This window comes from Peromyscus maniculatus, chromosome 3 (genome assembly GCF_049852395.1).
Source record: "Peromyscus maniculatus bairdii isolate BWxNUB_F1_BW_parent chromosome 3, HU_Pman_BW_mat_3.1, whole genome shotgun sequence".
NCBI classification, from domain to species: Eukaryota; Metazoa; Chordata; class Mammalia; order Rodentia; family Cricetidae; genus Peromyscus; species Peromyscus maniculatus.
This window is the reverse complement of record NC_134854.1, coordinates 60114224-60128068: the sequence shown is the minus strand read 5'-3', so window position 1 is coordinate 60128068 and position 13845 is coordinate 60114224. Positions and strand designations below refer to the sequence as shown.

General features: G+C 46.7%; 1 protein-coding gene across 1 annotated transcript in view; it reads right to left on the bottom strand.

The window, feature by feature from the left end:
• Positions 1-1109: 1109 nt before the first annotated feature.
• Positions 1110-13845, bottom strand: part of LOC102911807 (uncharacterized) — a 153613-nt gene continuing 140877 nt past the window's right edge. Inside the window, exon 6 of the mRNA XM_076565983.1 lies at positions 1110-13685. The gene's annotated coding sequence lies outside the window, so the exon portion shown is untranslated. The remainder of the gene's footprint in view (positions 13686-13845) is intronic.

Sequence of the window (13845 nt, the reverse complement as noted above, 5' to 3'; positions counted from 1 at the left end):
GCTTTGAGTCAGGAAAGGCAAACACTGGTAAGTCACAACACATCTTGGGAGCACCCGGGAAAGGGATGTGTCTCATTGAGGAGGCACAGGGAGGGAAAACCTTCAGCCTACCCCGCTTCATTCATCCTGCTGGGTGGTGACACTGTGAAGGGGAGTGGGACCAGAGGGCACAGGAATTACACAGTTAACAGCCAACAATCCTATCCAAAGACAACGGGCTGAGAGGCTGCATTTAAAGGACGAAACCTGAGCTTGGGGGGGGGGGGCAAGAGCAGTGAACTATCGCTTGTTCCCAACCAGGAAAGGGAGTTTGCCCATCGTGAGCCACACCACTTCTCACCCTGGGCGCCTGAGCCCGCTGCCTTGTGAACTGCCTCTGTTGAGAAGCGTCTCTAAGGTCAGGGCACATTCTGTAGAGGCACACAGGCAGAGTATTCATCGTTAACAAGCGGTCACAGGGTGACCTAGAACAAGGAATGCCATGAAAGCATCCAGCTGGATGAGAGCGTTCTTCCGTAATATACTGAACATACGTGACTGCATCAAACTGAATAATGGCCCAATAGATAAAATCTAAAATGAGTCAGGAGACCAAATAGGATACAAACTCACAGCCTGGGTGTAGCTGTCAGACCTCGGCGATCGGAATCCTGGTTCCTGCACTGGCTGGCCATGTGATTCCCCAGGAAAATGACTAGTTCTCCAACCCTTGGTTTCTCTGTGTGTGCTGGGTACTGCAGTGGTCTCCTGCCACAGAGGAACCTGGTACAGTGCCTCTGACATGTGCTGCTGTCACCGGCCTCTTCTATTTGTGTTCAGTCAGGCTCTGTGCTGAGGGGAGTTGACAGGAATGAGGAACAGGAACACTAAAATGAGTTTTCCTTGTTTACTCTGACCCCTGAAGACTCACAGTAACCTGGGGTTCTGGGTTAGTCATCATTAGCATGTGGTAGATTTTGAGTGAGTTGGCGGTGTGGCACATGGTAGTTACATTTCTGCTTCAAGTGAGGAACTCTCACAGTTAAAAAGAAACATAAAATGCCACCTTGGAAAACATCCATGACTTGTCCAAAATGCTAAAAGCCCCCTTTAATTTTTTTTTTTGGGGGGGCAAGTATCCCAGAGGTAATAGCACAACACACCCCGTGAGAGCTCCCACTCAGGACCAAGCTTCTACAGTAAAGCCACACCTCATAATTTACATTCTCTCTGCATAGTACGTCGTTTTATTTTGAGACAGGATCTGGCTGTGTGGTCCACCTGGCCTCCAACTCATTATGTAGCCCAGGCTAGCCTTGAGCTCTCTATGCTCCTGCCTCAGCTACCAAGGTGATAGAGTTACATGTATGTGCTGACCACATGTGGCGGCAAACAAGAGTGTCGAATCTGCCTTGTTCACCTGTTATGCAGTCTCAGGGTCTATGAACATACCCCAACTTCATGTTCCATCTAAACTGGTGGCAGCTTTTAATAATATTTTAGCAAGATAACACTTGGGAGATAGAAGTTCCATCCACATGGCCATGACTCAGCCTAAAAGCAACATTCCTATGACACCCTTCTCAGGATTCCCTGTGGTGAGCGTCTTCATGTTCCTTCTACAGGGCTTATGACCTCATCAGTCTTATTTCTTGCAGATCTAACCTTGGACCTAACTCAACCCTAGCCATGGATTTAGAAGGTGATTCATATACTCTGTGCATACCATGGTGATGAACGGTATGTGTGTAGGGAGGCGGGGGGGGGGGGGGGGAGGCTTTGCATCCGTCTTTATATTTTAGCACCAAGGAAAATAATACAGAAGAGAAAAGTGTATCACCACCCTTGCTCCTGGCTAACTTTGTAAAGGCCAATTAGTGTCTGTATTTATCATCTGGGCCTCTGCACAGCTGCTGGCTGCCAGGGCCAGGGTCCTGATGCAGACAGAGGTAGGCAATGGGTGAGGTGAGCAAAGACCAAAAGCAACACAGTAAAGTGGGAAGCAACAAGCAGACTCTTCTTGGAGCACAGTGGTGTGAGGTGGACATTAGCAGGAAGAACAATACTTTATTCCCCCCGCCCCGAAAACCATTTGCTCAAACAGAACGCTGTCTGAACACAATGAACTTGCCAGAACCTTAATTTAGGCGATATAATTTCTCTGGACATTCTTGGAGTTAAAAGATTTTGTTGGCTAGGCTTCTAAAACATAACTGTCCCCTCCGCTGGGAAGCAGGGGTTTCAGAACGGAGGTGACATTGGATCACCGTGTGTCTCACGGAGGAGTCATGGCAAAATTCTGGTTAGTAAGGAGTCACCAAAATTCCTGCCAGGAAAGGCACCTCCCCTATATGACTGCAGGAATGTCATCCATTCCACCTACTGGACTCACACCCCTCACCCATCCCATGGATGAAGCCTCACCTAATAGCCTCAAAATCCTAACTCCAGAGCCAAATCTTATGAACTTCACCACGGTTAAGTACTATTTAGGAAAGTAAGGGGGGAAATCATCTCCCTAGATTTGAGAGAGGATGGACACTAATCTATATTCAGTGGTTTATCTTAGAAGTCATGGACTGTTGATAAAGAGGCCACTGGTGTAATCATAAATCCAAGGCATTTTTATTGATGCAAAACTGAGGCTAGCATGGGGTAAAGACCAGTATGGTACCCTGCTTTGGTGAGCATAGGCAGGTGGTGAGTTTTCTGTTTGGCTGGCTGTGCGCTGCACTAAGATTACATAAGCAGGGACCAGCTAGCTGTGACAGCGCGGTTACAGACTTATCTCCGCGGCTGTGGTCCCGGCACAGCTCACGGTCTCCTGGGAGTCTGCAGTGGTGGCTGTCGGCCTGGACAGAGGGCTGGGGCTCCTCGACCTGAGGTCTTTGAGGGTTTGCTGTTCCTTGTGGAACAGTCTGGAGGGCTATGCTCTCCGGGGCAGTCTGCTTCCCCGTAAGGGCTTCCTTACACAGCAAAATTCAGCCATCAGAAAGCAACCCTGGACACTGTCTGTTTTCAAGCCAGCACTGTGGCCAAGGCCTAACCTCCCATCCCAGCTGCTGGAGCATCTCAGCAGGAGGCGCTCAGAACAGGGAACTAGGCTTCTTAAGAAATAAATCTACCACCTTATAACCCTTGATGTCAAGCCATAAGTTAGACCACAGAAATACGCTGGAAATATAGTTCTCCTAGATACATACTGTGCTGCTCACCGTCTACCATACTAATAATATAAATCCCCAAGAGTCCTCAAGAGCAGATCTGCAAATGAAAAACCAACCAACCAATCAGGGGAAACGTCTTTAAGATTCTTCTTGGAGTTCAAATGATGGTTTAAATGTATTACATCAGTAAATAAATGGTTTTAATAAGAGTGGTAAAATATTAACTATGGAATCATCATCCGGCTGGTGACTAGAAGGGGTTTACTGTAAAGCACTTTCAACTCTACTGTATACTTGAGACTTTATAATAAGATGTTTGTAAAAACTATGACCACGCCCTCCACTCAAGTGCTAATATCCAGGCACTTCACGGCATCCCGCTGCAGAACAAAGTGTGGAAACAGAAAATAACGGGAACACCACAAAGTACCTGGGAAAGACCAATGACTCAGTGCACAATGCTGGGGGATTTACTCTGAAAAAACCCATCTCAATCTTCACTTCAGACCTTTCTTTTTATGTGTCAAGTTTAAGAAAAAAATGAAATGACTTAAAAAATAAAATGAATATTGTCTAATTTTTGAGTAGGAGGAAAGTCCTCAGCATAGAGCAGCTTTAGCTGGGAAAAACAAACAAAATGCCACTAACTCACCCAATGGTTTAAAAAACACTTGTGTATCTTGAAAAGAAAAATGACAAGCGGAATTAGAAGTCAGGGAAGGGAGGAAGAATGCTTGACCCAAGTACTTCTCACACATACAGAATTAAAAACGGTGTTTCAGAAAGTCGCCTTTCACTAGAAATGCTGGTAATGAACACTGACAGACATTTACAAAAGAAAACAGACCCGGGAACACAGGAACAAAGCTGAGTGTACACAAGGTGAGTGCACATCCCATACCTGCTGACTAAATGAAGTATATAATATAAGGCTTTTTGTCTAAAGACTACCAGAAAAGGTAGTAACAGCACCTATAAAGAGATTGTGAGAAATTCCACAGCCTGCTAAAAATGTGTCTAGTATGGTACAAGCGCTTGAGAACACAAGTCAGCAAAATTCATCAAAATCTTCAAGTCCGATTCCTTCAAGACTCACTATTAAACATATCCTAAGGAAATCACAAAACAAAACAAAAAAAAAAATGGGACAAGGTCTTGCTACATAGCCCTGGCTGGCCTGGAACTTGCTACATCGGCCAGCCTTGCCTTGGTCTCTTGACTGCCGGGGTTCAAGGCGTGAACTACCCATACCCACATGAAACAAATTTCCAGTACGCATGTATTTTAAAGGATAACTACTGAAATATGAAAAAAAAATGAACCTCCAAAGAAGAACACAATGCACCATTAAAATGCTTTCATGGAGAAAATGTTCATTTAAAAAGTGGGCAACCCAAGGGTCGATAAAGTTCCTGCAAACAGGATGAGGAGGTAGCTATTTGAAGAGAGATACAAAAGCATTATTAGTATGTGGTATTGATTAATACCAACAGATCTTCGGGAATTGAAGATAGTTTCACTTTTTTTTATATGTAGACTATAGAGAAAGTCAAGTATATAGAAACAAAACAGAATAGTGGCAAGGGGGGTTGGGGAATATAGGTTAGTGGGCATATAGTTTCTGTTATTTGAGATTAACCAATGGGAAGAACAGCGGAACAGCAGTCACTATGGTAGTATAGGGGAATTTAGGTGCTTTTTACATAAGCTTAACCGTGTGAGATACATATATAAATTGGTTTGTCTGTAAGTAATTATTATTCTATCAAAACACCATATTGTACACTTTAAACATAAACAATGGAAACTTTTATATTACCAGTAACTTTGAATCAAATTTAAAATACAGAGGTCAGGTATGGTGCATGCCTGTAATTCCAGCATTCAGGATCAGGGGGCAGAAGGGTTATGGGTTTCATGCCTGCCTGGGCCATACAGTGAGTTCAAGGCCAGGGAAGGCTACCATAGGTAGACCTTGTCACAAAACAATAAGCAATACCAAAAAAAAAAAAAATATATCAAGAGAATGACCATTGCTTTGGAAATGGGTGTTCACACCAGTTAAGACCACCTGCTCATTTGAACTGTCTGTTCATCAAATTTGAAGTCCACGCCCACTAAGCAGACTTCCCACCCACTCTTTCTCTTACATCTCACCTACCTAGCCAATGTGTGCTCTGCCATGCCCCAACGCCACCTCCTCTTCATTCCTCCAGGCCTGGGTTCCCCACTGGTATTTCATGGTTTCACAGTGAGTGACACTACACAGCAACTAAGCCATTGTGCTGACTCTGCCTTATCCAGGTCTGCTCACTCCTTTCTCAGGAATCCACTACCTTTACATGTCGGGGCCCCTACACCTTGCCTGACCTACACAACACCCCAACGAAGTCCTCTTCACCGCTGTCTGGTCATCTTTCTAAGTTGTGCATCTACCAGGTCACCATGTGTGGCACACCCAGCATCTGCTCTCATCATTCCTCTCTGGACCCATGCCTCCTGCCACACATCTGTGCCCCCATGTACCAGGTCCTCATGGGGACGGCTCACCATTAACTCCATCTTCCTAACCTCAATGGCTGCCCTTTAGGGAGGCAGCAGTCTGGACTTGAACTCTATCAGGAAGCCACATGGGGTGGTCACTGAAGGCCATAAGCCCCCACACCACATGCTGCCCATGTCTCCACAGCAGTGTAATCAAGCACTGTGTGTGACATTCCTGTTGTACCTGCCTACCAGTCGGCCCTGAGAGACTGCTGAAAAATGTTCTACCACTCAAAATGGCTAGTTACTTTCCCCTTTAAAAAATTATCACCAAAGATTTCATCACATCCCTCAGCTCAACTATTTTATCACCTATCTATTCATCACGACCAGAAAATGTATTAATTATTCCTGTGTCATACCACTAGCTCTTTGGATTTATCCATACACACACACACACACACACACACACACACACACACACACACACACACACACACACACACCGAGTCTATGACGAAAGCGTTACAAGCGTTCCTAAGCCAGCAGCTGTGCACTGTGCTGCAAGGCAGGGAAAGTGGGCAGCATGGCGGCCCAAGGAGACGAGAGAGATCAAGCAGTTAGTAAGACTACCAGCAACAAATCCTCCCTTTTCCTAAAGGGTGCGTAATTCTGTTGATTGTGTATCAGCACTTCACCATCTCCCAGTATCTTTCTTCAGCATGACGCAAACTGAGTACGATGAGTCTGACTAACGTCAAGTCCACCCCTCTGCGTCACACTCCCTTTAACACAATCAAGACCTGCTGTCTTCTTTTTCCACAATGGCCCCAACGGTATGGTTTCAACGTAGCTAGTGAGCAGTAAAGACTTTGTTTTTTCCAACGCTGTTCCGTCTGTATCTAACCACGTCCTCATATGCTTCCCTGCCACGCTTCTCCCAGGAGCATAACCATCTCTCTAGTTTGTTATGAATGTTAGGAGTTGCATCCTAAAGTTCAGGCAACTTGTGCTCCTATCTGATTTGGTGGCATACACCATGGAAAAACTAACAAAAGAAAGGGAGAAGGGAGAAAAGACTTCTTGATTTTATGATATAAAAAACGATGAGGAAAAAAATGATTTGAGGGAAACTAGCCCAAGTGGTTTACTACAAGTCTGTAGCTCTCTACGTGAACTCGTAATGACTTTATAGATGTACCTGGCTGAACAGACAGGGATCCTGGGCTCCACATTCGACTCTCCTGATTATATCAACCACTCTCTAATATTTATTGTTAGTCATGTGTCCTCCACCCCTTTGTCCTTTTCTCTGGCTCTGGTCTCCACCCAGCAGCCACACGGAGGACTTCTGGCCTGCTTATTTCCTGCTTTTAACAGCAGTTCTTTGGAAGCCTAAGAGCCCAGCCAGGAAGGGCTCCAGAGTTCAGCTCAGCCTCCCACACCTGGGGCATCTACAGAGGCTTGTGTGTGTCTATGGATGTCTCCAAGTGCAAGCAAATGTGTACTGATGTGGTTAAAGGAATTCACGGCTTCATCAGACTCTCAAGGGGGTCTAGCCATCAGAAGAGACTGAGAATTCTAACTAAGGCATGAGGAACATAGCTCAGGACACTCAGTAAGGAGACACACTACAACAGGCTCTACCTTCTACCTTCTTCCCCCGGTGGGAGAGTAAGAACACCCACAGTAATCAACCACCAAGCACCCTTAGGATCTAGTCTGAGGATGCGATTAGGAGGTGACAGACAGCGTATATACTATGTATGCACCGTCACGGCTATCTTCTCTCAGTCTCCGCTTTTACACAGCTTTAGTGTGCTTTCTTTGTTCTCTTCTGAAGCTCACTTGCTAACTAACAGTGGTGGACAATCAGAGCATCGGGACGCACAAGCCTCTCACATAAATATTATATCACTTGCCACAAATGCGCATCATTCTTTTTTTTTTTTTTTGCTACAGTATATGATCTATTTCCTATTATGCTTTAAAGAAGCACTTACTATACCAAAACTACAACTACATTTTTATCTGTATGCTGTACAAATAAAAATAAACCTTAATTCTCAACTTCCATGGTTGTCCATAGGTTATGTTTGGTTCTGTAGTTTATCACACCCACAGTACTTTCCATGGGAAGTGAAATGTATTACCAATACACCAGCAAAGACAGTTCTTGGAAGCTCTTGCTTAGACAGAATGCCATTTAGAAGTTTCTAAGGAAGATCCAGTGAGCACCAGAAACTGCGGTCCCACATACTCACGGTTGACCGGTCACCCACAGATCCCCAAGCACAGGCTGGACTTGTCCTGGAAGCAGAGGATTGAATTCCATCAGGAGAGCAGAGGGCAGGCCTACAGGAACTGAGTGCCAGCACTACCTTCCTCCAGCCCATCTTAATTGCAGGCCCAGGGATTCTGCAGTCCTCCAGCACTAACAATAAAACCACACTAGGTTGTTTTCCTAATTCCTATGAAATGAGTCAGTAGGTCAAGCAACTGATCCACTTGAGAGAACAATCCTTACAGCTACACTCCCCATTTCCAGCAACCCAGCTCCTTCTCTCTCCCACTAACCCAGGAGCCATGGGCCTGGCAGAGCCAGTGTGGATACTGTCCGATAGCCTGTCTCCCCTGGGGTTAGCACTTCCCTTTGACAGAGATTATCGCTCATAAAGGGCCTAGGGTCAGCTTCTCCGAGTCAGCCTAACTTCTCTGTTGAGACCATGTAAATCATTTATCTCTTTCACCCCAAAGAAGGGGCTGGTGCTTAAAATAAACACAGAAACCCAATTAATTACACCTCTAAAAGTCCCCTCCCCCCAAAAACAAACCACTTCCTTCTACAAAAATACCTTCTCTTCAAAAGATCTCCATGCTCCAAAGACTGGATTCAACTATCCACGCTGTTCAAACGCTCCTCAGGGCCCTCCTGCTGGCCGGCGGTACCAGACACTGTGCTTCAGAAAGCAGAAGTGTGTAAAGCCACCAGCTTTTAAATCCTGCCTCTGAAATCCATGACTCAAGTTGCTGAACACCTTCGGAAACTACCACCTACTCACCCAGAAGCGAGACGGTTCGTGTAGTCAGGGACGACCTTCTGCATCGGAAATCACCAGCTGCTACTGGTGAGAGGGGGGTAATTCCAAGAACTCATCCATGCAGGCAAATCTAAGGACACACGGCTTGACACAGAGGGGGTTAGATCGGCTGTCACAGTTCTTCAGTGGGAGACTTTTGCTTTCTGAATCCACGGGCCTTACTTTCTGTTTTTTTCTTTTTAAAGACAAGGTCTCATTCTGATCTTGAGAAACTGTCTGATCAAGCCACCAACTGAAAACCTGCCATTATAAACCAGGGATTTCACAATGCTCATTCCAAAAATCTGCGGCTATTCATTTCTGGAAGTGACTCACTGAGGAAGAACGGCTGTTGAGGGTGGGAGGGAGTGATCATTTTTAGGAGACAGCCTGCACTCTGGGAGCTGAGCAGAAACCCCGGAGTAGCTACCACGTGTGCTCACCGACCCCAGCTCAGCTCCGAGTCACTCTCGCTCCGGATGACGCGCAATGACCAGTCCTCTCGTGAAAGCCACTTGATGGACAAAAAGGCCTTTGGGCTGTGCACCCACCCACCCACCCACGAGGACAGCCTCGTGCCTGCCCCTCGGGGGGCTATTTTCACACACATCAGGAGAGAGGCAGCGGCACTTGCCACCTGTCAGGACTCCAAGGCTGGTGAGTAACCGGCATGCAGAGACCACTTCCTGTGAGTATCTCCAAAAGACCTCATGCTATTTCCTTTAGAAAAATAAGAAGTGAAAAGGAAAGCTTCCTACAAAGGAAGGAGGAACAACAGCGAAGCCCAGAACTTGCAACGTGATCGCTGTTTACCCAGCCACACCTAGTTTTAATTTGGTTTCCCAACCCCTGTGTAATTAAGACAGCCAAAGAGAATAGCATGGGGGGGGGGCGTGATTCACAAACGTGTAGACCTTCTGAGCGCGTGACCAGAAAAGTAATTTTAAGATTCAAGAGAACCAATCTGAAGCTGGCTGGAGCGTTAACCCTTGCAGAAAGAGAAAGTTGTTTTTGTCCCCAAATTTCAAACACAGAATCTCTGTCCTCTCGGATGACATTAACCAGACTCTACCCTAGGTCAGTGAAAGACAGCATGCTTTCAGACCTGTCTGAGGGGACAGTCACACCAACAGCAGCAGCCCATGTGTCTGTCATCTGACACTAAGGTGTCCTTTGAAACTGCGAACAAAATATGACGTTTTGTGTTTTGCCAAAGCTATTAATTTATGTCACATGGAAGGGAGTGGGAAGCAGAACCGCCCTGATTCCTGGTAAAGGCAGGCCGTCAACAGTGAGGGCTTTTCCTGAGGACACTGAGGGTCGTGCTGGTAGAAGAGGAGCTTGCCTGGCTTTTATTTTCCCGCTGCTAATGTGCCTTTACTTTGGGTGTCAGGGGCGGGCGTGGGGAGAGCTGTGAGTCAAGGCTGGAGCAGGGGGCACCAGCATCGGCTGGAGGCAGATGCGGAGTGGAGAGAGACCACGTCCCACCTGCCTGCATTTCAGTGCCTTTGGGTGTTGGCCCTGGCTCTTCTCTCCCTTTCTGGATACCTGCGATGGGACGAACTGTTTCTATACTTTTTACAAACAGTTTTGTTGTTGCTTGCTTTTGACAGTACTGGGTGGGGATTGAACTCAGGGCTTCACACACTCTAGGCGAGCCACTCTACTGGGGGGCTATATCCCCAGACTATCAAACACACATTGTTCAAGAGTATGGGAACCATTTCCACAATGGAAATAGAATTTACAGGTTGAGGGCAAGGCAAATGGATCTATAACTGGAGGTGAGAACAAACACTGCCTATACCACATTACACTCATCCCTTCTGCCCTCGCCTGTGAGACCTAATGAATGTCCTCAGAGAGAGAACAAGGCTCCTCTACATGGAGAACCAGCCAGTTTTAGAAATCCCATTGCTACTAGACTGGTGAAGGGGAACCCTAATTGGCATTCTCAGGATGGCTGAAATGCTCCAATGTCTCATTTCCCCTCTTGCCAACAGGACGCTTCCCTCCCCAGTGTCGAACACATAGCGGGCTAGATCTCAATGGCTGTGTGGCTCGCTGGTCCTGGCCTGTCTGATTGCTGACCAGGGCAGTCTTGGGAGGTCAGTGCAGAGGTTTTAGAAGGAGAAAGGGAAAGTCAAGCCAAACCAGAAGATCACAAAGCAGAAGCTAGGGAGGAGCCGAGAACCCGCACTGAGCATGGAGCGAGCAGCTTGGAAGGTCACGGCCGTCCTTGAGAGGCGTGCTCGCTTGGGTATTCCAAGGCTGGACACTCAGAATGGGACCGAATTCCAAGGCGGCTCCAGGTCTTGTTGTCACTTGCACTGTTGTGGACACTGTTCAAGTGTACGAAGTCCACCCTCTTCAAACAAAATAAAACCCTGACACGAAAGCACTTGTCTACTTAACATTTACTCAGGACTTCCCCTCGGAACAGTGCAAACAAGCGGACTCTGAGACACAGTGGCCTCATGCAGGGAAGATGCCAGCCCTGGGTTCCAGCTCCTTTTACTGGTCTGCTCTTACGAAGGTTACCCAACCTATTCAGGCCAGTTTAATCATCCATGACACACAGGCCTGGCTCAGGTACTATCCAAGCGATTTTCAAAGCAACCCTACAGGCTAAGGTCTGTTATTACCCCATCCTACAGATAAAGGAGCCAATCAGCTGAGAGTGGAGACAGCACTCAGTCAAGAGAGCTTGACATTCGCTTGTTCTCCAGAGCCTGCCAGCCACCTCCAATGGGGTGCCCCGAGTGACAGAGCACCAGGGGAACCACCACCTAAAAGCCACAGAGCGGCCCTAACTAGCCGGGTTTTTCAACATGTCACTTGCAAACATCGTTTTCTACAAACTTTAATCAAAATTCCTAACATTAAGTGCTAACACAGGTCTAGAAGTGAACAGCTCAGTCTGTCCACAGTGAACAGCTTTGTGTGTCTTACAAACTTTGACTGCCAGATCCGTGACACCGAATGTGAGAAGCAGAAAGATTCAGATGACCTGTTTTCAATCAGGGTGGACAAAAGGTCTCAAATCTGGGCCTTCACATCTACATCCTTGCTCACTGATCCAACAGAACCCTGGCCGAAGCTGTCAATGCGTAAGGAACCAGATGCCTTAATCTCTCCGATGTCCATTTACCTCTGGGAAGCATGGGCAGTGTTGGTGTGAGCTCTATGATGCCCACCTGCCCCACCCAGGCCTGAAAAGGAAGAACCCTTGTCCCCTTGGGCAGGTTTTTTCTCCAAGGAAAAGCATCTTCTGGTAGAAAGCCCCGCTGACTAGGAATATAATCGAGTTTACACAGCTCTTTTCCGTCTGAACTTGATCAGCTATATCCTTCCTGGTGTCCCAAGTGCCCGTCAAGCAGGTGGTCTAAGGTGGCACTTGGGAGTCCCCTTGCTTTCAGCGTCCTTTCAATCTTCAAGCAGAAGGCCCTCCCTTAGTTCAATGCCATGTACATTTGTACTTGGTCTAGAATGTTCCACGTAGAATCATCGTGTGATTTGATCTCCCTCTCCTCCCCTACCGCACTTTAACGGTTCTGTATCATGTTGGGTCACGGGGGAAAAATACTTTAAAATGTCTTCCTAAACCAAAGGTGTTAACAACGTTCTGGTGTTAGCTTCATCTAAGACCAAGTAACAGCTGTCTGCAAGATGCTGGAAAGCCGATGTGCGTTACATTCATAAGGCACAACTCCCCCACCCAAAGACTTCTTTGGTGTGAAAAGTCCCTCCCCACACTGTAGTCACAAGATCAAGATTATTTACAATCCTATCTTAACCATTCACACTCATTTCCTGTCATAAAAACCTGAACCTGGATGGGGTATTAGATCAACCAAGCAAAAACTCCAGGTAAGAAGTGACTGTAGGTACAAGTTTCAAGTTCATATCCTACTCTACAAAGGGGGTGACTCACTCACTCTTGGGAAACCTGTATCACACTTGGTCATCTTAGGTGACTAATCCCATTATGGCCCAGAAGGAGCTCTGAGGGCCTTTTCTCCTGAGCACTGTCCTTGGGGGGCTCTGGAGTGGCTGAAATTCACATTCAGAATCCATGGCCCAGACGTGAAAATGGTGACAACCCAAAGAAGTCTATGGGATAGATATACCTATTTTAAAGTCACGTGCAAATTTTCCTATTTCTAAAAGAAAACCAGCTTCGAAATAGGCTTCTCTATGATAGTGGGAAAAGCAGAACCAGTGTACACAGGACTGAAAAACCCTAGGCGGACAGATCTGTTTACAAAACAGGCCTGGCAAAGTCTGTCCCTCCGTGCCACAGCAGGATGCAGCCAACACCACACACACACACACACACACACACACACACACACACACACACACACACACACACACACACACACAGGAAGCTGGGGGCTAGCCAGGCTTTCTGATCAAGGTTTGGGTTTGTGATTCCACTGGGCAGTATGTAATCCCGGGCCCAGGATTGAAATACACATATTCACACAACTGCCCACAGACAGACGCACACTCACACAATCACAGACACACATTCACAATCACACACATTCTCATTACACAAAGACACACATGTAGACATACTTAAGTACACCATTTCCACTCTTCTCCAACACTGGTCTCCAAAAGTTACTTCTTCCCTGTATTACCTGCTTCGATGCAGAAACAACACCCATCACATTTTGCTTGTTTTACCTTGATCAGATGACCAGCCTTCCGGCAAGGCCTTGGGGATGACTGCGGGCACTCACCTTCATCCTCACCGAGTCAGGCCTGTTTGTCACCAAGTCTAGACAGTCACTCTCCACTCTGCTGCCTCATCTTCTCCCCCACACACCTTTGACCTCTGTCACGTGTTCCTGGAGGAGCAGGCTGGTCCTTTCAACTGGTCACTTGCCGACCGGTGGCTGTGGCGGAAGGCAGGGTAGGTAATAGGAAGATGAGGTCCACGGACGTCACTGAGTGTCCACACCTGCTGCATGAAGAAAGTGGCTGTCAAATGACCCAACCAGGACACTCAGAGTCACAACCATAACCTCTTGAAATTTAGTTTCTCTGGTTACCATACTCCACAAGAATCTTTAGTTATTTTGCTGGGTCTATATATAGAAAAAAAATTATGTCTGTCATTCTCC